The sequence below is a fragment of the Neolamprologus multifasciatus genome, chromosome 8 (assembly GCF_963576455.1).
Source record: "Neolamprologus multifasciatus chromosome 8, fNeoMul1.2, whole genome shotgun sequence".
Lineage (NCBI taxonomy): Eukaryota > Metazoa > Chordata > Actinopteri > Cichliformes > Cichlidae > Neolamprologus > Neolamprologus multifasciatus.
This window is the reverse complement of record NC_140446.1, coordinates 1,425,425-1,453,247: the sequence shown is the minus strand read 5'-3', so window position 1 is coordinate 1,453,247 and position 27,823 is coordinate 1,425,425. Positions and strand designations below refer to the sequence as shown.

Sequence of the window (27,823 nt, the reverse complement as noted above, 5' to 3'; positions counted from 1 at the left end):
GACAAAACGATAATGTGGGTGCTCGGAGCGCTCGCTGTTTTCAGAAAAATATTGTGAGGGTTGTAATCACTGATGCTGAACAGCAAGACGTCTGCACTGATTTCAAAGTGCTCGCTGTCACCCAGTCAGACAACTCTGCAGGTACTTCATCAGAGTCACGGGGAGCTGGCAGGGAAACCTCGCTAAAAGCCTCCAAGCAAGTGTCGCCAACTTTACAGCGATGTCATTTTGTCATCATTAACCCTTTAAGACCTACCATAGAACCAAGTCCGCCACAGCTTATATTATATGTTTACATGCTGTGGAGCCATTTTTGGGAGCATTTCAAGTTGCTATACATCAATACAACCATTATAGCCCAAATTTTAATAATATGTCTGCATTAAGTGCATAGTAATTACATAAATTGCAAAAAAAGTGCAATAAACTACAAAAAAATTGAAAACCGTTTTTGTTTTTTTAACATATATTTCTAGTTAGAGAAATTTAAGAGGCTTATCCCTCAAAACTGTAAATACAAAAAAGTTGCACAAAATAGTTTCCCACCACAGGAAATTTATTTTGAGTGTCTTCATAGTTTTATTTTTGAAATACACCAATTTTTATATACTGCAGGAAAAACGAAAATAAATATTATAATGCAAATTTGCAGAAAAGCAGCATCTGCATCAAAATAAACTATTTCCAGCAGTGCAATATGAGTCCTAAGCATCCCAGAAACCACACAGAAAGTCAGAAAGTCAAAGATAACTTTTAAAAACACCAGTATAGGCTCATGAGGCCCTGATGGAAAATGACATCACTTCAGGTCATGGCGGACATGCGATAGTTCGCTCTGACGTCTATTCTAACGTAGGAAGTGTTATGAACAGCTGATCGGATCGGCAAAGCGTGTTTCTGGAATATTATGTTTTTGTTGCTGCAAGTGCTTTTTATGCAGTTTTTGCAAAACTATATGTGGAAGGAAACTGTGACCGAGGACAAGCTGATGGCATAAGATGTAAGTACAACTCCTCCAGTTTCATATGCAAAAAAAATTATTGCGCTAGCTCACGTGGTTGCAGAGCTACCGGGATTTAAAAATAGTCACGCAAAACAGAGCGTGCTGCTCCGACCGGCTTTAAAGGGTTAACTTGATCTTGCCAAATATATCCAACATCCATTTCCCTTCAAAGAGACCAAAATGCACCACAAAGACACCCAGAATCCAAACACGCAGCAAAGACAAATGTTTAATGAGGTCAAAAATCGGGGAAGGCAAAGGGAGCCGTCTACTAGACTTTTACAGAGTCTGACATGCTTTTGAGGAGTCGCCCCCTGCTGATCGTGAGGAAGAACTGCAGTTGAAAGCACGTCCATGTTGACTTTGAGTTGTCTACATTTCCTTGAAGACGTTTCACAAGGTGAAACAGCTTTAACCCTCGGGGGTCGACGGGCACACAGGCGTGTCGAAATCACGTGACCAATTTAAGGTGGCACAGTAACAAGATGCAGCGACCCAGAGTCTCCGTTTCAACTTGAGTCGAAAGTGCAGACTGCAAACTTTATACCAGTTTTTAAATCGTGTCGATAAAGAGCAAAACAAGAGTTATGATACAAAATACATGTGATGTTTTTTTCTGAATAAAACTGTTGTTTGTTGTTTACAGCGGTAAAAAAGGCCTTTTCTCAGGCGTTAGCAAGCACAAAAGAAAAAAGCACCCGTCTGTATTAGTGGGATAATGTAGCATGTCGACCAATCAAAACACGACATGGAAACGTGGCATTTGGTTGTTTGGGTAGAGGGCTTTTTGTTACGTGAGAGATTTTTAGCGTGTTATAAAAAAAATCTGAGGCCTTGGCTGCATTTTTAGGTAAATAGAACCAAATAACTTTGTAAATTTCAAAATAAAATTATGCACAAGTTTTGCAAACAACAATTTATATTTGCATTTCAAGTTATGAATTGAGTCGTTAAACATGTTTGTGGTTTTTACAGTAAAAAATATAATTTTTCTACTCCAATTTCAAGTTTTTCATCTGAATTTAGATCCATTGTGCTGATACAGTATGTCAAAATGAAAAACTCCAATTTCAGATATTTGAGGTTGTGCTGATGATACCAAACAAGGCAAAGTCATCAGTTTTTAAAGGTGAAATAAAGTCAAAATCAAAAGTAGTCAAAAACAGCAGTTACACCCTGGAGGGTTAAAGAAGCTGTCAGGAGTCCAGACGCTTTTCTTTCCACGCTCCTTAGACTACGATGACCTGGATGACTGAGAACCTTCAAACTCACGTTGAGTCGTTTCGATCTGCAGCCTGAGCGTCTTCTGATGAAATCAGTTTTGTTCGTCACCGTCTGAGCCTTTGTGTTGCCGCTGTCAGCTGTTAGCTGTACACACAGTGTGTTTGGAACAAAGTTTACAGTGAACTTTACTTCTGCGTGCTTTCATTTGCTGCTTTTAGAGCTTTCAGGCGGTTTGATGTGTTAAAGCAGCTCAGAGTTGATTCTGCCCGGTCTCGCGGACATGCATTTTTAATGCTCATTTAAATTCGACTTGTTCTGTTTTTAAGATGGCTTTATGCTAATCTTGTATTGTTTGTCTGAGAACTGATACTGCGAGCTTCTGGCCCGGCCTCGCCGTGCAGGGTTTGCGTCTCGAAGGAGCTGAATCGTCTGCAGCTGCGTAAACAGCGGCCGCGGTTTATGGTGTGAATCTTCAAAGGATCGCTCAGCGGACACAGACGATGCTTTTACATCGACTGTGTCGTATATCACGTCTGCTAATTATCTCGTTAATTAGCCCAGCAAAAGACAGATGAGAGAAAACTGTTCATCAGAAGGGCGAACAGAGGAGGAGGAGCCCTACCATCGCTCCGCCGCCCGAAGGATCTGCAGACACACTTGTTAAGGTGTCGGCTCGTTACACCGGCTCCACAATGCAAAGGCTTTCAGTGTCAGAAACAACTCATCATGTAGCGGCGAGAGACAAAAACGGTCACTGCAGCCGTTTACTTTTATTTATCGAGTTATGACTCAAACAAAATTCATCAACTGGCATCAAATGTTATCGGAGCGGCGAGTTCGTCATCTGGGGACTGTGCGTGCGCTCAGGAGTGGTCGCTGTGGGTGAGAGTGGGAAACAACCCGGCACACTTTAGTTTCTGCTCAACAGAATAAAAAAAACATTTGAGTTAAATAAATATTTAATGAGCTGAAAAGTTTGTTTCAACGCCAATAGTTTCTCTGTACGTCCACGCAGCGAGCGGCTGAAGCCTGAGAGTAGAACGCTCGATACGCAGAAGTGTGAGGATTTATTTTGAAGCTCTTCCATCCATGAAAGAACACGTCTGCTCATCTGTCATATCGGTCCATAGTTGGTGGATCCTCTCAAATCAATAAAGCCAGACTCCAAAGCCGGCGTGCAAAATGTAAATAAAACAAATGCAAAGATTTGCAGCTTCCATAAACTCAGATTTTATTCCCAATACATCAAATACAAACAAATGTTTAAAGGCATGAAAACGAACTGTTTGAAGAAAAATATGAGTTCATTTTGAATCTGATGGCAGAAACATGTAACCCTTTGTCAGGATGCAGCTGTGCAGCCCTGGTGGGGAGGAACTTCCTGTAAACTGATGGAAATCCACAGCGAGGCCTTCGCTCTGTGGTGGGTGCATGCAGCAACTCGCTGATTCCTTTAAAAATCGCTCCGTTTTCCTCCTTATTGCTCCGCTGTGATCCAACGGCATCGTTTTATCTTTGGATTTTTGGCGAAAAATCAGAAGATATAGATGCTGATTTGTAATAAATCTGCTGGAAGAAGGACAAAGAGGACAGAATCTGTATTCAACAAAACTACGAATGAAAGCGAATGAAACTTTAGCAGGACGCTTCTTTAAAACATGCGACGGGGCTCTGGTTCAGCCAATGAGCCGACTTCCTGTCTTTAGTGTTCCTGCAGAGCGTCTCTCTCTTTGAAACGATATATCTGAGTGTTGAGAATGGACGAGAACGCAGACAGACTCCAACAGCAGTTTGTTTTTGTACAAGACTCGAGACACCAGCAGAATTTAAAATCATCCCGATCCCGTTTTTACACGATAACATCACAAAAACGATAAAAGAAACAGAGCTGGTCAGGTTTGGATGTTTCCCTGAGGATCGACTGGGGTAGATTTCAGCTGTTTGCATCTTCTCCGTCACGTTGTTGCCCCGACCCCGCCGAGCACAGCCAGTAAAAACTGTCCCCACTTCATTTCTGTCGGTGCTGTCATCGGTCGATCTTCATGTTTGAGGCTATTGCAGATCAGATACAAGCTTCTTGTTCTTGTTATTGTCTCCTCTGTGGCACAGATGTAATTCTGTGGTTCTGCGTTTGAGTAAAACAGTACATCCTGTTCATGTATGTACGCAGGCTTATTTTCTCTCTGACTTTATATAAAATCCAATCTCCCTGCAGCTGGGAATAAAAGCTGAGCTGAACCGCTGAACGAAAGCGGCGTCTCTCTCTTACACGAAGCCTCCGGTTACAAGCTGAAAATCTATTCTTCTGCTCCGCTGCCATTTCATCGCCCGACCGCTGGAACTTTTTATTGCTCTTTTATATCATAGACTCGCACGAGAAAAATAAAACAATGCACAAAATAACCTCTCCGACCTCATCGTGGCCCGAGGACTCGCCGCGCTGGTTCCAATCGGTGCTTTTCTCCTCACAACAGTCGGGGAGACAAACTTACATCATTCTCCGTCCACAGAGACGTTTAAAGGGAAGCACAACAGTCTCCGAGTCCAGCACAAATACATGTTCTTGCATTGAATTTTTATGGAGGATGATGATGATTCAGTGAAAGCCTAGTTGGTACTTTTTGTGTTTTTGTTGTGTTTTATAGCATTTTGGGGATTTTCAGGTTGGACATCGTCCTTCGTCCTGCAGGCTGACTCACTGTTTCTGAAAGCTTGAGGTGGTTTCTTCATACCTGATGAACTACTCTGATTGGAAGCTGCACATCCAGCTCAGGATATTTCATATTGAACATTTCTTACAGTGCATGTTTGCTCAGGAATCTCTGCAGAACAGCTTTTTTAAATGATTCTAAAGTTTTATTTTGGGTGAAATTCACTTCCTCTAATCTCTCCAAGACCTGAGGAGTGATTGAAGTCTAATTGTGAAGACAGCGAGCCCATAACCACACACGCCTTCGTCATAGCTGTGAAACAGACATGTATTCTGTGTATTTTGTTGGAAGCAAACCAAAGCTTTACGGTCGTTTTGGGTCTGAGCAGCCTGGCAGCACGGACGCGCACACAGATAATGCCAGTGAGCTGTGCAGATTATGTCTTTGATGACCACGATTGGCTTAAAATGTTTCCAGCGGGGACAAAAGTGGACCGTCAGGGCCAATATGGTGCTCTTATGTTGTCTGGCCAATGATGTGCACAGAGAGAAAGCCGTCTAAAGAGAAGGCCTTCGTTAGTGCGTGCTAATGACTTCTGTGGCGAGGAGTCTTTGGGGACTTCTCTGGAAATAAAAGCGTCACTACATGCGTCGATGTTAAGGTTTGGAAATCTGACGAGAAAAAAGTAAGATGTGGAACGATGTGAGGCTAATAAGCTGCACACCGTCTCCATAATATGCAGCAACATGCTCTGAAGATGCAAGAAGGTGAAGGTGGACGACGTTAGATACAGTCGAGCATCCAAAGCAACAGATGGTGTCAAGAGCAGTGAAGAAGGTGGTCCAGGCTAGTGATGTTCGATTCGTGAACGAATCGTTCAATACTCGAGAATCACTTTACTGACTCGTGAATCATGATTCACAAGCCCAACTGACTCACTGACTCATCCCTGTTGCTGTTAGCAAACTAATTCCATTAGTAGAAATATATCTAGCTTATAATTAAAATTGTGGGGGGGAAAAAAACAACAGCCAGTTTCTTAACAAAACCATTTCTGCTCTGAACTGGAAGAAAAAACCCTGAGTAGAAGCTCACATCAAGAAAATAGCTCCTCAGTTCACAGTAGCATCGCTCTGCTAACATGCTAACAGCACATTTGAGCTACTCACCCCCTCCCTCCTGCCTCACAGCTTCTTCTTCTTCTAATTTGGCGACCAATGTTAAGGCGCATTACCGCCCCCTGGCTCACAGCTCAGTGGACATTTAGATGAGAAAATATATATTTGACACATTTAAGGAAAATACTAGTAAAATACAAATAAACAAAATAAATGTTTATTAAGCAATTTTGATAGGAAATTGCTTAATTTTAGAAATGTTTTTGCTCTTTTTTGCTCTATAAAATAGTTTTTTTTTTTTTTAGAATCATTCATCTTAGCAGTAGGATTTACATGAAAAGAGAAACAAATTACGTTTGAGTGAAAATGTAAATTTTTTGCACTCTCTGGTCGACTGACTCAGTGAATCAAATGACTCAAAAATCCCGATTCACTTTGGTGAGTGACTCATTAAAACTCGATTCAGTAAAAAGAATCAAATTTACCATCACTAGTACAGGCAGGGTGGAGTGGGTGGAGACCAGTGTTGGGATGATTTATGACAGAGCAACAAGAGTGAAGGGAAGAGTTGCAGGATGCTTGTGAGACCTGCTGTGATGGTTTGGAGACGGTGACGCTAGCAAAGGATTTGGAGCTGGAGGGACCGGATTGGAGGACAACTCAGGTGGAGATCGTTTGGACACGTGGTGAGAGAGTGGAAGTACAAGAGAAAGGGTACTGAAGCCACGAGGCAGGAGGTCTGGGATGAGTCACCCCACAGGTGGAGGAGTTTTAAGTATCTCAGGGTCTTGTTCGGGAGTGAGGGGGGAGTAGATGGTGAGACAGACAGACTGGGGTGATGAGAAAACCAGACGGTGAAGATGGAGCCGAGCATAAAAATAACAAAATAACTCGTTCCTACCATCACCTGTGGTCACAAATGTTTGTGTTGTTTGTTTGGGTCGTGGACCAGGGAACAAAAACCTGACATCATCCTCCACAAACACACTGCACGTCCTCACACAGTCGCCAGTTTAATCCAAACTCTCTGTACTCACTAAAGGGTGTAAAGTACGTTTTACCGACTCACTGTGTGGAACTTGTGTTAGTTTGTGACACCGCGCTGCGAGCTCCTGTGTGGGTCTGACAGCAGAGCTGGTCGTTTGTGTTTCAAGTTTAAAGTAGCTTTTTGTCAGGTCCAGCTCTCTGTGCAGTGCCAGCTGCTGGATCAGTGGAAGAGTCAAAGCTTGGGATCCAAACAGCGGGCAGCAGGAGACAAACATCTGGCCAAACAGCTGCTGTGATGCCCGGCCATCCGTCACAAACACGCCAAACGTGCGGCGGTTTTCAGCCACAGTCGCTGGACTGCAGTTCAGAGTTTTCTGTTTTCCATCGGAATAAAATCTACTCCACAAAACAGTTTCATATTTCTAGGACACGATGGCAAAAAGTTTACGAAGGCATGAAAACAAAAGGAGGTAAACGCTCACAACCTTTATGTCTGAAATAACCACAGAGTTTATGACCTTAGAAATGAAACTGAAACTCAAAGGTGTTTACAGACCGGGTCATTAAAAACAAATGACAGAATTTCTAGAACTGACTTTAAGCCATATCGAGAGCTATCGAAATATCAAGGGCCAGTCACACTTGGATGTAACCCGAGTGGCAGTTTAGTCCTTAGCCTGCGCTGATACTGGCAAGACAAACATAAAGGTCCTTATTCGTTAGCACCAAGCTTGTGGTTATTGTAGCCTGTGTGCAACCTGAAGATGATTTAACGAGGAAAAACTGATCAGAAGAAAACTTTGTTTCATGATTTCATTTTTTATGTTTGCTGGCAGTTTTCTGAATCTTGTTGCTCTCTGATCTCGTCACCCTTTCCGCTCCCTCCCAGCTTGAGAAGTGTTCTGATTAATACTGTAGTAGTGGTCCCCAAACTATTTCCAACCCAAAATAATTAATTAAGTCATTTAGTCCAAATACCATGACATGAGAACCTATAACTGTAAGTAACACTACAGGTTTCAAGTATCAAAAGTAAAAGGTAGTGATGGTAAATTTGATTCTTTTTACTGAATCGAGTTTTAATGAGTCACTCACCAAAGTGACTCGGGTTTTTTTTGAGTCATTTGATTCACTGAGTCAGTTGACCAGAGAGTCCAAAAAAATGTACATTTTCACTCAAACTTAATTTGTTTCTCTTTTCATGTAAATCCTACTGCTAAGATGAATGATTCTAAAAAAACAAACAAACAACTATTTTATAGAGCAAAAACATTTCTAAAATTAAGCAATTTCCTATCAAAATTGCTTAATAAACATTTATTTTGTTTATTTGTATTTTATTAGTGTAACACCCGTCCCACGTTCTATTGAGAGGGGCCCTGGGTTCCTGTTGTTACTTTCCTATTGATACTCCCTTTTTAATGCTTATGGTATAAAATATGCAATAAAACTACACTATATGGAAACAAACCACACACAAGCAGGTCAATTATAAAGTTAACTCCACTTTAGCGAATGCTTAATTAACAACACAAAAGAAAATAAGTAAAATCAATAAAGTTTGTTAAACAAAGGTAAGGTATCTACCTCAACAGAAACAAAATAATCAAATAATATTGTGGTCCCACACCGAACACACACACCTCAAGTGCTACAGTCTTTCTGCTAGCAAACCCCTCGCTGCAGGCCTGAGTCGTGGCTCGGTGCGTTGGGACCTAAAACAATATGGCCGCTTCACTTGTTGCCAAGCAGTAAAAATAAAAAGCACGTGCAAACAACAGTACTCACACCTCCAGGCAGTTCAAGGGGATAGCGGGGAAACTAGGTCACGGCTACCAGCAGGCCGCGGCAGCAGCACTCACAGTCGTCCTTTCCACGTGCTCCCACGTGAACCATAACTTCAGCACACCAGCAGAAGGGACCTCTCTGACTCGCCAGCAAGACGTCCGTCTCCTCCTACTGAATCACACAACCCCGCTAAATGCCAGTTCACATGCGATAACATTCAATCTTAGCATTAGCTTAATAAATAAAACAGAGCAGAACAAGAGCTTAGCGAATATGCTAGGCTACGCTAGCGGCTATGTTAGCAGTTATGCTAGCGGCTAATCGCGGTTAGCAGTTAGCCCGTTTTACACAATAACATTGGGTACAAGTGTCAGACAAAATTCACATTTACCTCACAGTAGGGTACAACAGTTCCCGACTCCAGTTAACTATCCGTCAACCCGAAAATACGTCTGTCGCCTTCTATGAACTCTGCGTTCACTCGACGCTGTTCAGCTCTCGTCTCTCTCGCTTCCCGCAGAGTGCACACGACTCCCCACTTACTCCCACCCATCTACCTCAGACTACTTCAGGGTTCACTGGAGCTGTAGTACATATCAATACCATATCAAAAATAATGACATAAACCTCAAAATACAAATAAAAAGGTTGTGCATTTAACTGACACACATCACATACTTTGCAGGCATTTGTATACATTCTTGAACACATTAAACATTTGCAATTAACTATCAATATTAATGAACAAATTTAAATAATGAGCTACTTATATAGCCAGGGCTACATTAGTATTTTCCTTAAATGTGTCAAATTATATAATAATATTAATAATATTTTCTCATCTAAATGTCCACTGAGCTGTGAGCCAGGGGGCGGTAATGCGCCTTAACATTGGTTGCCAACCAAGAAGAAGAAGAAGCTGTGAGCCAGGAGGGAGGGGCTGAGTGAGTGATTCGTTAGCTCTATGCACAGGAGGGAGGGGGTGAGCGAGTCCTGAGTGATTCGCTTACGTTTACGATTCAGCACAGGAGGGAGGGGGTGAGTAGCTCAAATGTGCTGTTAGCATGTTAGCAGAGCGATGCTACTGTGAACCGAGGAGCTATTTTCTTCCAGTTCAGAGCAGAAATGCTTTTGTTAAGAAACTGGCTGTTTCTCCCCCCCCCCCCCCCCCCACAATTTTAATTATAAGCTAGATATATTGCTGCTAATGGAATTAGTTTGCTAACAGCAACAGGGATGAGTCAGTGAGTCAGTTGTGCTTGTGAATCATGATTCACGAGTCAGTAAAGTGATTCTCGAGTATTGAACGAATCGAACATCACTAGTAAAATGACTTATTTTGCTGAAAAATGGTTTAGATTATACTTTACGTGTGCGGAAACACAAAGTTTCTATGGTACTGTCTGTACCACAGAAACTGTGAGGACCACACGTCTACAGAAGACAGGCCCACACCATGACTAACACTCGTTACTCCCGAGGTATGCAGAAGAGCATCTCTGAAAGCACAGCTCGTCAAACCTCAGATGGTCCGCAGCAGCAGAAGACCACACCGGGTGTCACTTCTGTCAGGAAAGGAAACTGAGGCTACGATTCACACGGGCTCAGAAACGTTGCCTGCTCTGATGAGTCTCCGTTTCTGCTGCAGCGTTGATGAATTTGGAGGAAACTTCCCGCCTTGTATCGACATGTCAGGCTAATGCTAATGTTGGGCCCTTTACTAACAACTGAGCATCATTTAAACATCGCAGCCTCCCGGATTTGTGTTGTTGCTGACCATGTTCATACCTTTATGACCACAGTGCGCCATCTCTCTACACCAGATCACAAGGATCGTTTAAAAATGTAGACACCGAGTTTGCTGTACTCAGATCTGCAGTAGCTGTGTAGCAGCATCATGTCCACATGGACCAGAACCTCCGAGTATTGTTTTGAACCTTTTCCATGAAGAAATAAGACCGTTCAGGCAAAATGCACTCCAAATGAAGTGGCTGGGGAGTGTAGCTCTGGAGTTTGGTGCTTTGCAGGGTAAACCTTTCTTGTGTATCTGCTAAAACTGAGTCCTTACGGATGGGAATAAAATCCATCTCATAGCAGACACCAGTGATAAAGTGAGTGTAAAACTCAAAAAGACAAACCAAAGCTGCGATGACTCATTTCTTCAGTGAGAGTTTGAAGGATTTGAAGCCAGTTAAGATCCAAAGCCTTCTTTTAACGTGTTACAGCTCATTAAAGAGGAGGTTCCTCCCACGCGGCGATGAAAACAACTCCTCTCATTCCTGTGTGGGCCACCGGAGAGCTGTTCACATCTGAGCCGAGGAGTGCTCGGGCTTCTGCCTCCTCACAATGCCACCAATGGGAGAAATATCAAAGAGGGGTGATACGGAGATAATTCTGACAGAAAATGTTTAACAATGTCACCGTTCTTCTGCTTACTCACTGAGGCAGATATTCTCTAATGAGCTCGGACTGCAGGCTCTTATGAAAAGAGTCAGAGTCAGAGAAACAGGAAAGTAGAGCCGGAAACTTCTCTTAAAGTCTCCAGGCGTCGCCGGTCAAAAATCTCTCATTTTGGGACGCAGCTCGGCAGTAATTCCCGCCACTCCGGGGACTCGTAGTCATTGTTACACGATCGGCTCACAGTCTTGTTTATTTCTCTAGTTCAGGGTCGAACTTTTGATGACGCAAATATGTATTTCTGTCCACCGCAGTAGCGGATAATTCCCACAATCCCAGGACTACTTTTAATATTTTACCAGCCAATTTAGTTAAGTTAGACTTCTGTGTGGAGTCTGGCTGCTTGCCACAGCTCCTGAACAGATTGTATGGGTGGAAAGCTTGTTCAGACATAATTTGATATTTGCTCATTCGAATAAACAAATCCTTCTATTTTTTCTAGTTTTTTTGCTGAAACCAAACGAGATTACTTTCAAACACTTTTGTTGTTTGCCACGTAATTATAATTCTCCAGAATCCTCATAAGCAGGGACATATTATTATTATTATTATTATTATTCACCACATTAGACAGCTAACATAAAAATAATTGTCCCATGGACAAATATACCAGCGCAATCAAAAGATTTGAGACTTTTATTTGTTCTAAGTGTCTTTTTAAATGTTGATTATCACTTGCAGTTGATCAACAGTCCAGCGTCTTACATTAGGGGTGATGAGGACGCTGGTGGGGAACTCCAGGCCTTGAGTGCCGGTGTCCTGCAGGCTTTAGATCTCACCCTGGGTCAGCACACCTGAATCAAATGACGAGTTCATTACCAGGCTTCTGGAGAACTTCAAGACATTTTGAGGAGGTCATTTTTAAATCAGCTGTGATGGACACATCTAAACCTGCAGGACACCGGCCCTCGAGGCCTGCAGTTGGACACCCCGGCTTTAGAGGGTCGTCAAGAAGAGCGGGTCCAAGAACTCTTGAGAGCTTCAGAAGGAGCAGACTGTGGCCGGTGTTGGTGGGTGGCATGTCGTCTGCTGGTGTTGGTGGGTGGTCCACTACGTTTAATCAAGACCAAAGTCAGTGCAGCGTCGACAGCACTCCACGCTTCCATCTGCTCACAAGCTTTATCCTGTGAGACCTGTCCGCCTTGCCTAACAACTACCGACCACGTTATTACAGCGACTGACCAGCCAGCTAAAAAGCTGATCGCCGCCACGCCGATGTAGGCGTCCACGCCACGGCCGTAGCTACATGTACCAAACTAGACGGAGATCCATATTTATACAGTTTAAATAATAATAGTAGATTCACCATCAACCAGCCGCCAGAGAAGGAAATGGCTTCACGTCCTCAGCCCTTCAGTGTCAGTAAAATCAACTTTAAGCTCAAGAAAGGATGGTTCACACTTTTCACAGCAGAAAGTCTTTTTCAGATTTTAACACCTTTTTTATTCTTTTCTGTGCTTCATGTTTTTCCACACAGAGCTGTTTATGTATTATTTATATTGTACCATTATTTTTTTCCAATATCCTGCAGCCCCAGAAGAAATTATTCATCACGTTGTTCGACGCAGCCCTGAAACTAGAGCTTAGTTTGCCTGTGAGAAGCATCCACTGGGCACCTTTACTCTTTCCTTCCTTCCTCCCTCTCCGGTTGTTTCCTTCTTAGCCGTATTATTTCGTTTCCCCTCCCTCTCTCTGTCTGACCTCTCGAGTTCGACACCATTGAGTGCCACAAAATCGCCTTTGATCACCTTCATCCCAGTTTAAGCCTCTTCATTTTTGATCATCCAACCAAACGAGTCCCCTCTCTAATCACTGCAAATACGTCTCCAATAAAAGACTAAAGAAGCAGCCCTTTATAGAAGAAAGAAACCCATCTTCAAGGCCTTTGTCTTGTTGGGATCATCGGCTTGGATTACGGCTCGATGAGAGGAGGCAACTCCTGATCCATGGCCTGTGTTGTTAAGCCTGATTTAAAGCCGCCGCGCTTACTGGGATTAAATTCTGGGAAAATACACACATGCTCATGCATCTATTGTTTGGTAACGTTCACACACACTCGAGCAGAACAAGAGTGTGTGTAGTGCGCAGTAACAAGCACATGTTTCTGACAGAGTGTGTGTGGCAGTTATTAGTGGGGATGAGTCACCTGAAAGCCTCACACTGATGAAGAGAAGACGGTCAAAACTGCTTCAAAGTCCAAAGCAAAACTCAGTGACCCAGTTCAGAAGCGGGACGGGAGAGACTCTGACCTGCTTCTCACACGAAAGGAAGACGCCGAGAAAACATCAGCGACCTGCGCGGTCGATATTTTGGTCCTCCTTTGATTCTCCACTTTGTTGCTCTGCACTCACCGGGGCCTTATTTCACGCTATTTCTAGATAAAATGAAGATAAACGCTGGTAGCTTCAGAAAGTTGTGAAGCATTTGAGAGTTTGCACAGCCGGGGTCCAGCAAAACAACACCGAGCCATCCAGGAAAGTTCAACTTGCTGCAACTTTTGTTGTTATCTTAAAGGAAAAATCAAACAGGACGGCGAATAAGACTGTGGGATGGAAATGAAATAGGAGTTCGTAAACTCATACATATGAAAACCGCAGAGCTAAATTCTTCATGGTCTTCATTTTGCCTTCTGTAGCCTGTTACAGTCATAACTGTCGAGGCCGGCTGTGTGGCAGGCAGGACTCAGGAGACAGGAAATAAACTTAAAAGCTGCCTTATTGCTGAGGTCTTACTGAACACCAAGAAAAGCAGGTCAAGAGCAAATAATCCAAAATGATCTCTCTTCATGTAAAAGCACACAAAGACGGAGAACTCAATACAGGCCAAGGGGCAGTCGGACAATACGTACACACTGGAGAGGAGGAACAGGTGGGAGCCGACACTAATCACAGAGGAAGTACAACTAAATACAAAAGGACAACAAACTATCACAATAAAAATAGGAAGTAACCCCGAGACACGAACTCCAACATTTAAACTTGAAACAAGGACGGAAAGGTAACCAAACACAGAGACTTCACACAGAAGACACAGAGGACAAAAACCGAGACGAGACTCGGACAGAAAAGACACAAAAAGGAACCAACATCACCTGAAGTAGAGGTAGAAGAAAACCAACCAAAACACAATAGACCAGGGCCGGGAACTCCGGGCCTCGAGGGCCGGGAACTCCGGGCCTCGAGGGCCGGGAACTCCGGGCCTCGAGGGCCGGGAACTCCGGGCCTCGAGGGCCGGGAACTCCGGGCCTCGAGGGCCGGGAACTCCGGGCCTCGAGGGCCGGGAACTCCGGGCCTCGAGGGCCGGTGTCCTGCAGGTTTTAGATGTGTCCTTGCTCAACATGGTTGAGGCCTGGTAATGAACTAATCAAAGGATTTCAGATGTGCTAACCCAGGGTGAGGTCTAAAACCTGCAGGACACCAGCCCCCGACATCGGCCTGGAGTTCCCACCTCTGCAATAGAACATGATGCCGTCACATTTTCACACTGCATAACTAATCTCTGTGTTTATTAACATTGTTCTTCACTAACTTAATGGGCCGGTCTTTAAGACATTCCTGGAACACACGGTTGTCTGAGTAAACTCAGACTAACGAGTGCTTTTGATCGTCGAGTCCGTGCAGAAAGGTCCCGACGTGCCTGCGATCACGAGCTGAGAACTTTGGCTGTGCACTTACCAACGCAGACCCAACGAGAGATGCACTCGAACTTCTGAAAAACAATCTGCTTATGAAGAGTTTGAGTTCATAGGTGAACTATACTTAGGGATCTGTGTGACTGACCAATCTCATCTGAGGTGGTCATGTATTGATGTCCGTGTATCTCAGTTTCCTGCTTTATCAGGTTAGCTTTCCTGAAGCTCAACATCCCGTTCAAGCGCAGCAGATGCGTGGGAAACGGACTCATTTCCATCTATCATTTTTAGATTGTGTGGTTTAACTGGTGTTGTATCTGATGCCGAGGCGTTAGACTGGTTTTACTCAAACTGATCTAAAGTGGGATGGAGTTCACGGAGTCTCCTGAAGTTTTTCAGACCACATCATTAACATGCTGAACGCTCACTCGTTCTGTCCACGGCGCATCCATAAACAGGACTTTATGAAACGCCGGTTTGGAAATGTTTTTTATCCAAAGTGCAGGAGAAAGACAAAAACCCCAGGCGAGGGAATAATCTGCATGAAACAAAAACAGGACAGAAAAAACAGAAGGAAAAAAGAAGAACTTCAAGCATCTCCCACGATGCCGTGTGAATATTTCAGTAGCGGCGTTTCTGCACGGCGGCCACGATCGTGCTCGCAACACAACACTCGCACTGTGTAAGAAGTCGACCTCGGCTCGGCCGCAGCATACCTGACTGGGACTGTTTAGCATTGCAGAGCAGATGAGGAGAGCCGCTAAGAGCAATGAGTAACCATAGTAACGGCAGACAGGAGCAGAATTGGCGTTTCCTGAATAAATAACAGAAGCAGTGATATTTTCATACCGCGCGGTGAGCTGAAGAAAACCTGCTTTTGTATGTTTGTGGTCAAAAATGATTTAACAGGAGTGCAACGATGTTTAACCTTTGTTTACCTTCTATATCCACATATCTCTGTAATTCTGTATCTATATCGAGATAGAGAGATACAGATATCTATGTATCTATATCTCTCAAAGACAGAGATATATATCTCACACAGCTATATCTCAGTATCAGGAGATTAAACTGATAGTGAAAACAACAAGACGTCACATGTTTGATGCCAGAACGCTGCACATTATTTTAATTTACTTTCTGCGATCACCACGCTGCTGTGAGTCTTTAGCAGACCTCAGAAATTCCCACAAACACTCCTAACCTGTGGAAAGACCTCCCAGAATAGCTGAAGCAAACGGTGGGCCGATGTCATATTAAACCCTTTTGGTTCAGAATGTGGGTAGTGACCGAAAGAGCGAGATCGCGGATACAAGCGGCGGAAATGACCTTCCTCCGAAGGGTGGCTGGCCTCTCCCTTAGAGATAGGGTGAGAAGTTCGGCCATCCGGGAGGGGCTCAGAGTAGAGCCGCTGCTGCTCCACATCGAAAGGAGCCAGCTGAGGTGGTTCGGGCATCTGACAAGGATGCCTCCTGGGCGCCTCCTGGGTGAGGTGTTCCGGGCATGTCCCACCGGGAGGAGGCCCTGGAGCAGACCCAGGACACGCTGGAGAGATTATATCTCTCGGCTGGCCTGGGAACGCCTTGGTGTTCCCCCGGATAAGCTGGAGGTGGTGGCTGGGGAGAGGGAGGTCTGGGCCTCTCTGCTTAGGCTGCTGCCCCCACGACCCGGCCTCGGATAAAGCGGATGAAGATGGATGGATGGATGGTTCAGAATGGGATGTTACCCTGTCAAAACCAACCAACCCACCCACAGCCTGGTTAGTGCAGGGTGGGGTCTCAGACCAAAGCCGTTCTGTGTCTGTGTTTTTAAATCACAGCTGAATTTAGATGGTGTCTCATCTGTGTGTTTACGTGACCTGTGTGAATAGCTGAGCAGGCGCCGCGTCTGCAAAAGAATAAAAAATGAAACTCGCTGCCAAATGTGAGCAAGAATTGATCTTTTTCCTCCAAGCAGCACTTTGGGAGAAAAAGGCCACTTACAGCTCGGCTTCATGAATAATGTTCAGACGTCGTGAAACGAGGAGGCCCGGCTCGTGGTGCCGCTGACCCTCCGCTGCTTCTTCAAACGCATCCTTCATACGAAGGATGCGTTTCAGTGTGAGACACGGGGAACATTAACCCCCAAACATCTCAAACCGAACATGGTTTTTGGGTGTGGTCCTCTCCACTGCAGACACAACCACCATCGCGTCGCCGTGGTGTCGGGTAAACAGAGTGAACGTGGTTTACGTTTGTTTTTCACGGTTTTTTCTTGATACAAAAATGTCAAAGCTACACGGCTCAAAATTGTTAATAAAAAGTTGCACAAAGTCCTTTCAAACTACATAAAATTCATTTTTGAGATCAATCGTTTTTATAAACTGTAGCAAAAATGAAAATGAATAAAATGCATATTGTGCACAACCGAATTGTAATTATTAGAAATGTGAAACCTGCTGTGGAAGTGCCCTCACAGACTCATCTTCATCATCTGCCTCCACTCCACGTCTCGCTCAGCCCACGGCTTTACAGCTCCTTCACTTTGCTTCGGTTTACATGTGAACAGGATGAAAGCTTTGGGCCGCTCAGCCTCCTGGAGAGAGAACTCGTCCTCGTAAATCTGTACAGCCGGCACATTCTGTGGAATAAATCGCTCACTCAGACTTCCTCCACCTGTCTCTGCCTCCTCCCTCTCCTGTATAGAAAGTATATCGGCGAAGGCTTTGAAAATGTTTGACAAACTTCAGTCCTTTCTTATTGTCTGTGATATTTAAGTTATTGGGAAGTCTCCCAAAGTGCAGGCTCATTTCCTCCCTGCTGGCTCCGGCCGTCCTCTTCCGTTCGCCGCAGACAAAGCAAACAGCAGAAGCCTCTTCTGTCTGTGCATGAATCTCTCATTCCCACCTCAAACACACTTCACATACTGCCTGTCTATTACATCCCTGCTTACGAGAAGCCTCCTGCTTTCATATGGAAAAAACCTCTGAGCTGTGAGGGATTCGGTTTTTGGCATTTCTGCAGCTTTCAAAGACACGCAGTCCTAAAAGTTTCACATCAGTGATATCAGAAACCTGCAGCAGCTTTAAAATCGCTCCTATACACCAACCGCGCTCTGCCACGGCCTGCCTGTCCTTAAATAAATCTTATAATAAATAAATAAATAAATAAATCTTTCAGGAACCTTTTAAATTTTCTCTGTAGCCTGAAATGGTGAAGGAGTCACAGCAACGTGAACCCAATACCAGGAAGTAACAGTAACAGAGTTTGTGATTTAGAAAGCAGCCGTACGATGGCAAAAACCCCCTAAAAGACAGATGCTTAGGTTAAATATTGTCCAGTGTTTAATTTGACCGGTTTTTGGAGTCGAGCTGCGAGTGCAGGAAGTTCAAGTATCTCAGGATCTCGCTCACAAGTGCGGAGAGAGTGGATCGGTGCGCTTTGCCAGTCTGAACGGTGTCTGGCTCACTGTGAGCATCAGAGTCAGCTGAGGTGGTTTAGGATGAATGAATGAACACAACACCGGGGAGACCCCGAACCTCGTCTGTGCTCCATCAGGAGAAGCAGGTGTGTGACGTAGACCCGCAGCAGCATCCTTATCTGAGCCATCGGCCACCGTCATGGCAGCTGCTTTGTGTTCCAGCAGCGCAGAGTTGTTAGCTTAACTCCATCAGCTGTATGAAGTCAGCAGGGATGTAAAGTCTGAGCGGTCAGCAGAGGGACTCAGAAATACAGCCAAACTCATAAAACATTTTAAAATCATTTTTCTCAGAAATTTCTCTGATGGCCAAAAAAAGATGACGGAGTCCTGAGTGTCACCACAGAACCGGCAGAGAGGGGAAAAGTCATTAGTTCATCTCTCGTCAATGAAGTCTAAACGCCCAGTTAATTAAACCAAACAGTTCATTACACACAGCAGTGTGTGTGTGTGTGTGTGTGTGTGTTTACAGGCCAGTATCTTGTGGACGGGGAAGATGAGACGAAGAAGGAAATATTTCTCGCGGAGCGTGGAAATGAAGCTCTCCAACTGTAAAATTAAATGTGCTGCACAGGAACATTGTTTGGAAAGGCTAACAAACAAAAACAAATGAGCTGCTGTTTGACATTCATTACTAACTAGCCAAGTGTGGGAGCTCGACACAGACGGGATTTCAGCTCCCATTTCAAGCCACTTGGTCTCCATCTTATCACCGTGATGGTTTTATTTTTGCTTCGTGTGACAACAGGGAAACAAAGATTACAGGCAGGAAGACGACACGTACGAGTGTTTGCAGCCTGGAACTTCGAGAACAGACTCTCATATATTTCTTTCTTTAGCTTGTACATTTCTCACGGTTTGGTCCTACCAGTGTTTCAGCTGTGAAGTAAATGTGTGTGATTTTTCTGGACCGAATGTTTCTTTAAGGAGAGTGGGTCATGCTAACGGGTTGTGTGCAAGCAACCACAGTCCTGCACGGTCATGTGATCTCTTGTATGTGCAGTGAAAAGTCCTCATTTCTTTATGTCAGCCTGACTTTCTTCTTTCAGAGTTTTTCTCTGGACGTTGCTGTTATTGCACTCAAGCTTAGAGGCTACGATACTGTATACCTGTGTGTCAGTACGGATGGATAAACAAACTTGGTAATTAGTTAATTTGGACTAATGATGCCATTTCCTGCACAAAGCTATTCGTTTGTGACTCTCACTGCCGTCACTGCTAAAACTTCCCCCTCGTCCTGAACAACCAAATGTCATGTTGCCATATCATTTTTTTATTGGTCAACATGCTACATTTTTCCACCAATAGGAAAGTGGTGTTTTTTATTTTCTTTGGCTTCCTAGCGCTGTCCTTAGTAAACGTGACGAAAGTATTCATGACTCTGGATTCATGGATTACCTTTTTGGGGAAGTAATCAGCAATTAGTTACTGATTACTTTTTTCAAGTAACTTGACCAACACTGTTGGCGACTGGTTTACCATGACTACTTTATTCTTCCTCAGCCAATCAGCAGCACTCGTGTGATTGTTTGAACACAAACCTCCATGAATGTCTTTCTGATGCTGACCTTAACTTTTAGGGTTGTGTTAAACCAATAACCAGAAACACACTCGATACCGTTTAATACCACAGAGGAAAAATACCAAAAGAATTACATTTTAAATAAACTGCAAAACCAAATTGTCCTGTGATGGAAAATAAAGAATCTAAAAACGAATGCCAGGCAGCAACAGTGACCACGAGTATTCTAGTTTGTCTGCAACATAAAAACTACAAACTGACAGTGATATAGTTTTATAGGTCAGATAGAGAAAAATAAAACAGCTAACTGAACTTTAATGAAAGTGTTCCTGTGTTCAGTGTGCGCTGCACGAAACCTACCAGAGCAGTAGTTTAGAGATCACCTGCCAGACTGCTCGCCAACATCAGCCTCTTTTTAAAACAGTGTTTTGGCTTCACGTGTTCAAAACGCCAGAGGCTGAAAAGTGCACAGAATATTAAAACACCCACCACTCAGCGCTCCAGTCGATGCTCGACACAGCAGCATTCGACCACCCAGCCGGGCTCGCTGCCCTGAATGGGCTTTGCAAACCAGAGCATCAGCGTGCTCCTTGTTAAGTCGGGTTACAGATGAACCTCCATGTGCCAAACGCCCGCTCCGAGGCACAGGTGAGCTGAGGTGTTTTTCCCCTCCATGTAAGAGGGTCGTACACCGTCACGCTTTCTTGATCGTGCCTGCTGGATCCTCAGCTGTGGGTGTGGATGACAGCTCACGTTTCTTACTTGCCCCAAAGTTCCTGCAGGGCCTTCAGAGCTGCTCTGGGGTTTTCTACATGGAGATGTTTGTCGTATAATTCCTAAGATGCTGTTGATCTTCATTTTTATGGCACAAAACTGCCTTTGAAACACGATTCAGGAAAGATGGCTGCATTCATCACCAGCTGAAGGACGTGAAGATTTTCTGCAGCTGTGGTTTCAGGTTCCCGTCCTTGTCCTCAACTGATGAAGTTGAATCTTCCACATTATGACAGAGTGGCATGGACTCAGTACCTTTTATACAATCTCAACAACGGTAAGGTCACAATCTTTTGTCCTGAGCTGCTTCTTCTTTCTGGCGCCTCATTCACAGACAGTTTGCTGCTGTTCAAAAAGCCGGGTCGCAGTGTGTCGGCTCATCATGCTGTTTGGGGACATTAGTGATTATCCGACTCTGTTTCTCTTGGTTGTGGCTTCAGTCATTACTCAGAAAAGCGGTTTGTTCTTTACCTTGACATGGGTGGCTGTTCCTGTTGCCTACGTCCTGGATCAAAGTCCTGGAAAAGCTGCAGTAGGTTTGAACCGGTCTCCTGCACCTCCACTGGATTCTAGTCGCACATCTCCTATAACACGCTGTCACTGATTCACTGAGGCCTTCGATGTTTTTGTGTAACGCAGCCTTGGGTTCATTGAAAGAAGCTGTGTAAATCTTCTTACTGTAATTATTTCAAGCTAGAAATGATAACAACAACTTGCTCACTGTTGATGCCGAGAGCAGAAGAGAGGCACTCAAAGGTTTCCCATTCAGACACCAGCAATAAAAAAGCTTTGAAGTTAAGACTGTTAACACTTTTTCATACAGCAGAGTCTAAATGGATAAAGCAAACATGCTCCTTGTGCCATAGAGGACCGCAGCACTTAAATCCTCCTCTAGTTTCTCACAACCAAGTACAAAAACATTTAACACTGAACCCGGTTAGAGAGCAGGAACACGTTTACTCTTCACTGTACGAGGCTCCTGACTCACTGATACTGAGAAGCTGAAATTAAAGTTGCTCTGAGACTTGCTGTTGCGTCCGTGGCCTTATCTCTCAGTTAACTGATCCTCAAAGGAAAAGACTGCAAGGCCGCAACAAAGAGATGAGTCAGTGACGCATGATGAGAAACAATATTTAAACACTAATGTTCTTATATGTCAGGTTCAAAGAGGACCCGTTTTATACTGACACACACACACACACACACACACAGTAGTATATGTAAATATACTACTGTGTCTATGCTATTGTCTACAGCAGCATTCGGCTCTCAGCGTCCACACGATAACTCTGTTATTAAGAAATAAATCCCTGCTGATGAGAAGTGAGAACAGTGCAGGGTTAAAGGAAACACAACTAGTGATGTTCGATTCCTAAACGAATCGTTCAATACTCGAGAATCACTTTACTGACTCGTGAATCATGATTCACAAGCACAACTGACTCACTGACTCATTCCTGTTGCTGTTAGCAAACTAATTCCATTAGCAGCAATATATCTAGCTTATAATTTAAATTGTGGGGAAAAACACGACAGCCAGTTTCTTAACAAAAACATTTCTGCTCTGAACTGGAAGAAAAAACCCCGAGTAGAAGCTCACATCAAGACAATAGCTCCTCGGTTCACAGTAGCAGCGCTCAGCTAACATGCTAGCAGCACTCAGCTAACATGCTAACAGCACTGTCGCTACCCGATCCGTACCGGAAACCCGATCGGTACCCCGCATGCGCAAATCTTACGTCACTTCCTCTCTTTGCCAACATTGCGACATTCAATATATTTGAATGACACGGTTAGCGCCCAGTTAGCTCCTAGCATTTCTCAGCAGCTCTGCCTCCTTTTCGACTACCGGGACATTTAAACAATGGATAATCCGTATCTGCAACAAATTCATGCTTTTCTCCTCAACAGAGAGCGTCCCCCGATTGAACAACAGCGCCGTAAAATAAGAAGAATGGCGCCTAATGACAGAGTTAATAATACAGACTTTGTAATATCTCACGTGAAGATTCAGCAGCCAGATTAAGTGTTTACTGGCAACTGACAGTGATAGCGGACATCATCATAACTACTCCAATCAATCCTCTCCACACAGACAAGCATAAACACACTCGACTATCACTAAATCAAATTTAACACACGTTTGTAATGACACTAATTCAGTTTACAATAGGGTTCATTTGCTCAGTCAGCAGGTGGCGGTATCCTCGTACACTGGGGAGTAAACTGCTATTAAACGAACAGAAGAAGAAGAAAAACCCTGCACATGCGCAGTACGGATCGGGGAGTCCTGATCCGTAACTATCTTTTTATTTTTCGTTTTTGTCTACATTATATTAAATGTTTTATTATCGGAAACATTTTAAGAGATACTTGTTATTCTTAACATCTTAACAGATACTCTGACCTGTAACTATCGTAAAACGCTTTGACCGGAAGTAGACACCTTTCACACATGCGGGGTACCGATCGGGTTTCCGGTACGAATCGGGTAGTGACAAGCACATTTGAGCTGCTCACCCCCTCCCTCCTGGCTCACAGCTTCTTCTTCTTCTTGGTTGGCAACCAATGTTAAGGCGCTGTACCGCCCCCTGGCTCACAGCTCAGTGCACATTTAGATGAGAAAATATATATTTGACACAATTAAGGAAAATACTAATAAAATAAAATACAAATAAATAAATGTTCCCTTTAGAATTTCTTTTGCTCTATAAAATAGTTGTTTTCTTTTACAATCATTCATCTTAGCAGTAGGATTTACATGAAAAGAGAAACAAATTAAGTTTGAGTGAAAATATACATTTTTGCACTCTCTGGTCAAATGACTCAAGAAACCCGATTCACTTTGGTGAGTGACTCATTTAAACTCGATTCAGTAAAAAGAATCAAATTTACCATCACTAAACACAACGAGCTCTTGGGAAATCTTTAGACTCTCTCGGCAGCATCAGCTGTTGCAGAAAGTGCGAGCTGACGATGTTTCTTTGCATCTCGTTCCCCTGCGTCGTATCGTCGACTCTTTATGGTTTTTCTGACTTTGCTCCAGCTTTACGAGTCCTGAAATGGCCCGTCTCCGTCGTCAGGTGTCCTTTATGTGTCTTTGCACCCACAGCGCCTGTTAGATTTATGGCAGATGTCTTGTTTGTCCGTGTAGCAGTCACAAGTTGGCTGATAAATGTCTGTATGTTCAAGTGCACTTCCTTTATGTCCCCGCCTCGCCTCTCTGCAGCTTCTACCTTTGTAAGTTTATGTTCACATTTACGACGAAGACAGATGTTGCCTTCCCTGTTTGTGCAGTATTTAATGCACGTTTATCATTTTGCCTTTGGCAGACATTAATCCCACTCTGTGATAGGAAAGGCTGCACCAGAACACCAACTCATAGACGAGGTGTATTTTGTTCTTGACGTGGAAAGCAACAAAACTTTTGCTTACGATGTTTGAATAGTTCTCCCTCAAACAAAGGGCTTTCATTCGTCTTGAATTCCTTTGTCAGCAGTGTCCAAAATAATCCCAATATTTGCTTCTTGTTCGTCTCCTCAAACTCATCTTCTGACAGTGATCAGTGCTTCTTTTGTTTATATAAATCACAACAACAGTTGCTGCAAGGCGCTTTATAATGTAAGGTAAGGACCTACAATAACACCCGTCAATCATATGACCCCCTATGAGCAGCACTTTGGTGACAGTGGGAAGGAAAAACTCCCTTTTAACAGGAAGAAACCTCCAGCAGAACCAGGCTCAGGGAGGGGCGGGGCCATCTGCTGTGATTGGTTGGGGTGAGAGAAGGAAGACAGGATAAAGACATGCTGTGGAAGAGAGACAGAGATTAATAACTAGTTAAAATGCAAAGATTAAAACTGATGAAATGCCACCAGCGCTACCCCCTCAGCATCTCAGTAGATGCACCGATGGTATAAAATCTGAAAATCCCAGGTGACTATCAGAAACGTTGACCTTAGGGTCTTTTGGGGATGACCTTGAGGAGTCTTTTTACCCCTCAAACTGGTCTCAAAGTGATGCCATTCTACTTAAAATGGTTTTCGACTGTAGGAACGTGTGAAAAATGATCTTTTCCAGCATTCATCACATCTTTAGAGCCACGAAGAATAAAGGATGGCATCAGCTTCCTCCTTCACAAACATGAGATGTTGGATTGTTTATATATTGGTTATTCCTCCAAGGTTACTCTGCTCAGAGTGAATTACAGGTTTTGAATGAGAAAGGTTACAAAGCAGTGGAAAGCAGAACACAATGAGCTGCTCTCTGCAGGATTTTACTCTGCGGGTCGTGAGGTCAAACAAACGGAGACGGCGCTGCAGAGCGTAAGCAGGCCAAGCGTCACGTTCCAGGTGGCATCCGGGGTTTCTTGATTACAGAGAAGCGATGCGAGTCACGCCGAAGGGTTTGTGTTATTCAGACACGACCTCAGCAGCAGACGAGTCAGACTGTGAAAGCTGAAGTAAAGAAAGATTTACCTGTGCGAAAGGTCATCCTTTCATTCTCCGCGACTTCACATCCCCGTGGTGCTGAGTGAGATTCCCTCCTGCCCGAGTAGTTTTCTCATTTTTGATATTAGAGCTGCAACACCCAGGAGACCATTTTTAAAACCACAATGATGAAGGCTGTGTTAGTGAAGCAGTGCAGACTGAAAGTACTCATAACTGCAATAAAAGACCCCAGGAGGGTTGTAACTCCGAGCATCTGCACTAAACTTAAAAGCTTCTGAAAATGCCTCAAAGTACGAGGAAAGGATGATAACTCGGGACGCAGTCATCACTTCCTGTCGGTCACATTTCCTTTGCTTTTTCCACCAACTAATATTCTGACATAAAATCAGTTTCGCTGCTAAAGAAAAGCTGGTGCTATCAAAAGTAATCGCCTAAAGAAAGGAATCCATTATCACAACTGTAGCTGTAATAATGAATATGCTGATTTAACTCAGTTAGCTGCAGTGATCCTGCAAGAAGGTCAGCTGGTGTATGGAAGGGCTTATCAACGGGAAACTGAGTGGAAAGAAAAGTGGGAGAACAACCAGGATAGTGTGGAAAACTCAGCTGAACTGGACCGGGGCAGGTGTCACAGTGTGCCGTGACAGTCTGGAGGACGAGTGGAGACACAGAATCCACAGTGTTTGAAATCCACTGTGAAGTTCCTCTCAATGCAAAGTAAAGAAAGCTTAATGGAGATTTCCTTTTCCAGCAGCACTGACCTCCTGCCCGTCATGCCACACAACTACCAAACGGTTTTCTGACCATCCCCTCTGTGCCGCCAGCTCCGCTGACACGAACCTGTCAGAGAACCTGAGCTGTTGTCAGGAGGAAGACGAGAAACACCGGACCCCAAAATACAGACGAGCTGAATCCTCCTGCCTAAACCTGGTCCTCAGGAGCCTGAGCAGAGCAGATGATGATGCAGTAACGCATTTACCCAGAGTTTAAATCAAGACTAAACATTCTGATAGTTTCAGATACTGGACGACTGATTTTGTGATCATCAAACTGAAGCTGGTTTCATTTTGGTGAACATCGGTCACATCAAACATGAAAAATCAGTAAAAGCTTTAAATTGTATTTATTTAACTTCATTGTTAGCGCTCCAAGGTCAAAGTTCAGGAAACCATATCGACTAATATATCACATCACATCTACCTCACAGGACGTCCACAGTATGTGAGGTCACAGGGCTGTGTCTCTGACACGCTGGTCTGCAGTACCGTTCCTCTTCACCCTCTACACTGCAGACGTCTCCATCAACTCCCCACGCTGCCACCTACAGAAGTTCTCTGACGACTCTGCCATAGTCGGCCTCATCACAGGTGAGGACGACTCAGAGTGCAGACGTGGACTCTGGACTTTGTTGACTGGTGTCAGCAGAACCACCTGCTGATCAACGCCAGGAAAACCAAGGAGTTGGTGGTGGACTTCCGGAGACGCAGACCCACCACACTGACACCGGTGAACATCCAGGGAGTGGACATTGAGATATTGGACTCGTATAGGTACCTGGGTGTTCACCTGAATAATAAACTGGAGCCACAACACTGATGCTCTTTACAGGAAGGGTCAGAGCAGACTCTACCTGCTGAGGCGGCTGAGGTCATTTGGAGTCCAGGGAGCGATTTTAAAGACCTTCTATGACTCTGTGGTGGCGTCTGTCATTTTTACAGTGTGGTATGTTGGAGCAGCAGTTTATCGGCAGCTGAGAGGAAGAGGTTGGATAAACTCATCAGGAAGGCCAGCTCTGTTCTGGGATGCACCCTGGACCCAGTGCACGTGGTGGGAGACAGAAGGACTCTGGACAAAATAACATCTCTGATGGACAGAGTCTCCCAGCCCATGCATGTAGATGTTGCTGCAGAGCTGCTTCAGTGACAGACTGCTGCATCCTCGATGCATGAAGGAGCGTTTCTGCAGCTCCTTCCTCCCTGCAGCTGTCAGACTGTACGATCTGAACTGCTCCCAACAAACACAGATGTTTACATCAATGCTGTAACTGCAATAAGTTAATTAACCGATTCGCACTACAACCTGGTTTGCCTCTTACCTGTAATTATTTTTATTTAATTTAATAACTGTACAGTACTCTCTGTTTATAGTAACCATTGTCCTTAATGTAAATATGTAAGAAAAATTGTGTATGTTTCTGTCCTGTGTCCTGTTTGTTTGTATATTTGTCTTTTTGGCTGCTGTTACAACCAAATTTCCCCTCCTGGAACAATTAAAGGATTATTCTATTCTATTCTATTCTATTCTATTCTATTCTATATGAAGGGACATGAGGAGGTTGTTTCACATGTACTGATTACTCAAAATGTAAAAGCTTCACTTTTCTAACGACATCACAAAAACAGGACAAACCTTTGCCGACACATCCTCTGCATCCCCGTGGCAGTGGACTAAATGTCTCATCTTAAAGCTGATTCCTACCCCAGCATTAGTCTGTGAAGGCTGCCCGTCAGCGTCTGTGATGCAGATGTCAAAACCTGATTCCAGTCCAGCTGTTCAGCCTGAGTGAAACACAAGCAGGTCAAACTGAATCATGTCTGTGGGATCCAAAAATAATCCCTCTGCTCATTTCTGCGACTGCCTGCTTCTGGATCCCACTCAGGTTCTGTTCTCCTGTGTCACAGCAGCATCTGCTCAGACACTTGTTGGAGTAACCAACGTGTTTGCAGGTTCGATCGCCCCCGGGGACCAATCAGAACTGAAC

At 44.1% G+C, this 27,823-nt stretch overlaps 1 long non-coding RNA gene across 1 annotated transcript; it reads right to left on the bottom strand.

The window, feature by feature from the left end:
- Window positions 1-925: 925 nt before the first annotated feature.
- Window positions 926-9,577, bottom strand: LOC146512083 (uncharacterized). The gene is made up of 2 exons (XR_014875732.1): window positions 9,163-9,577; window positions 926-8,942 (listed from the first exon to the last, which is right to left on the bottom strand). It is a non-coding gene; the product is annotated as an uncharacterized LOC146512083 (long non-coding RNA).
- Between the last annotated feature and the right edge of the window lie 18,246 nt (window positions 9,578-27,823).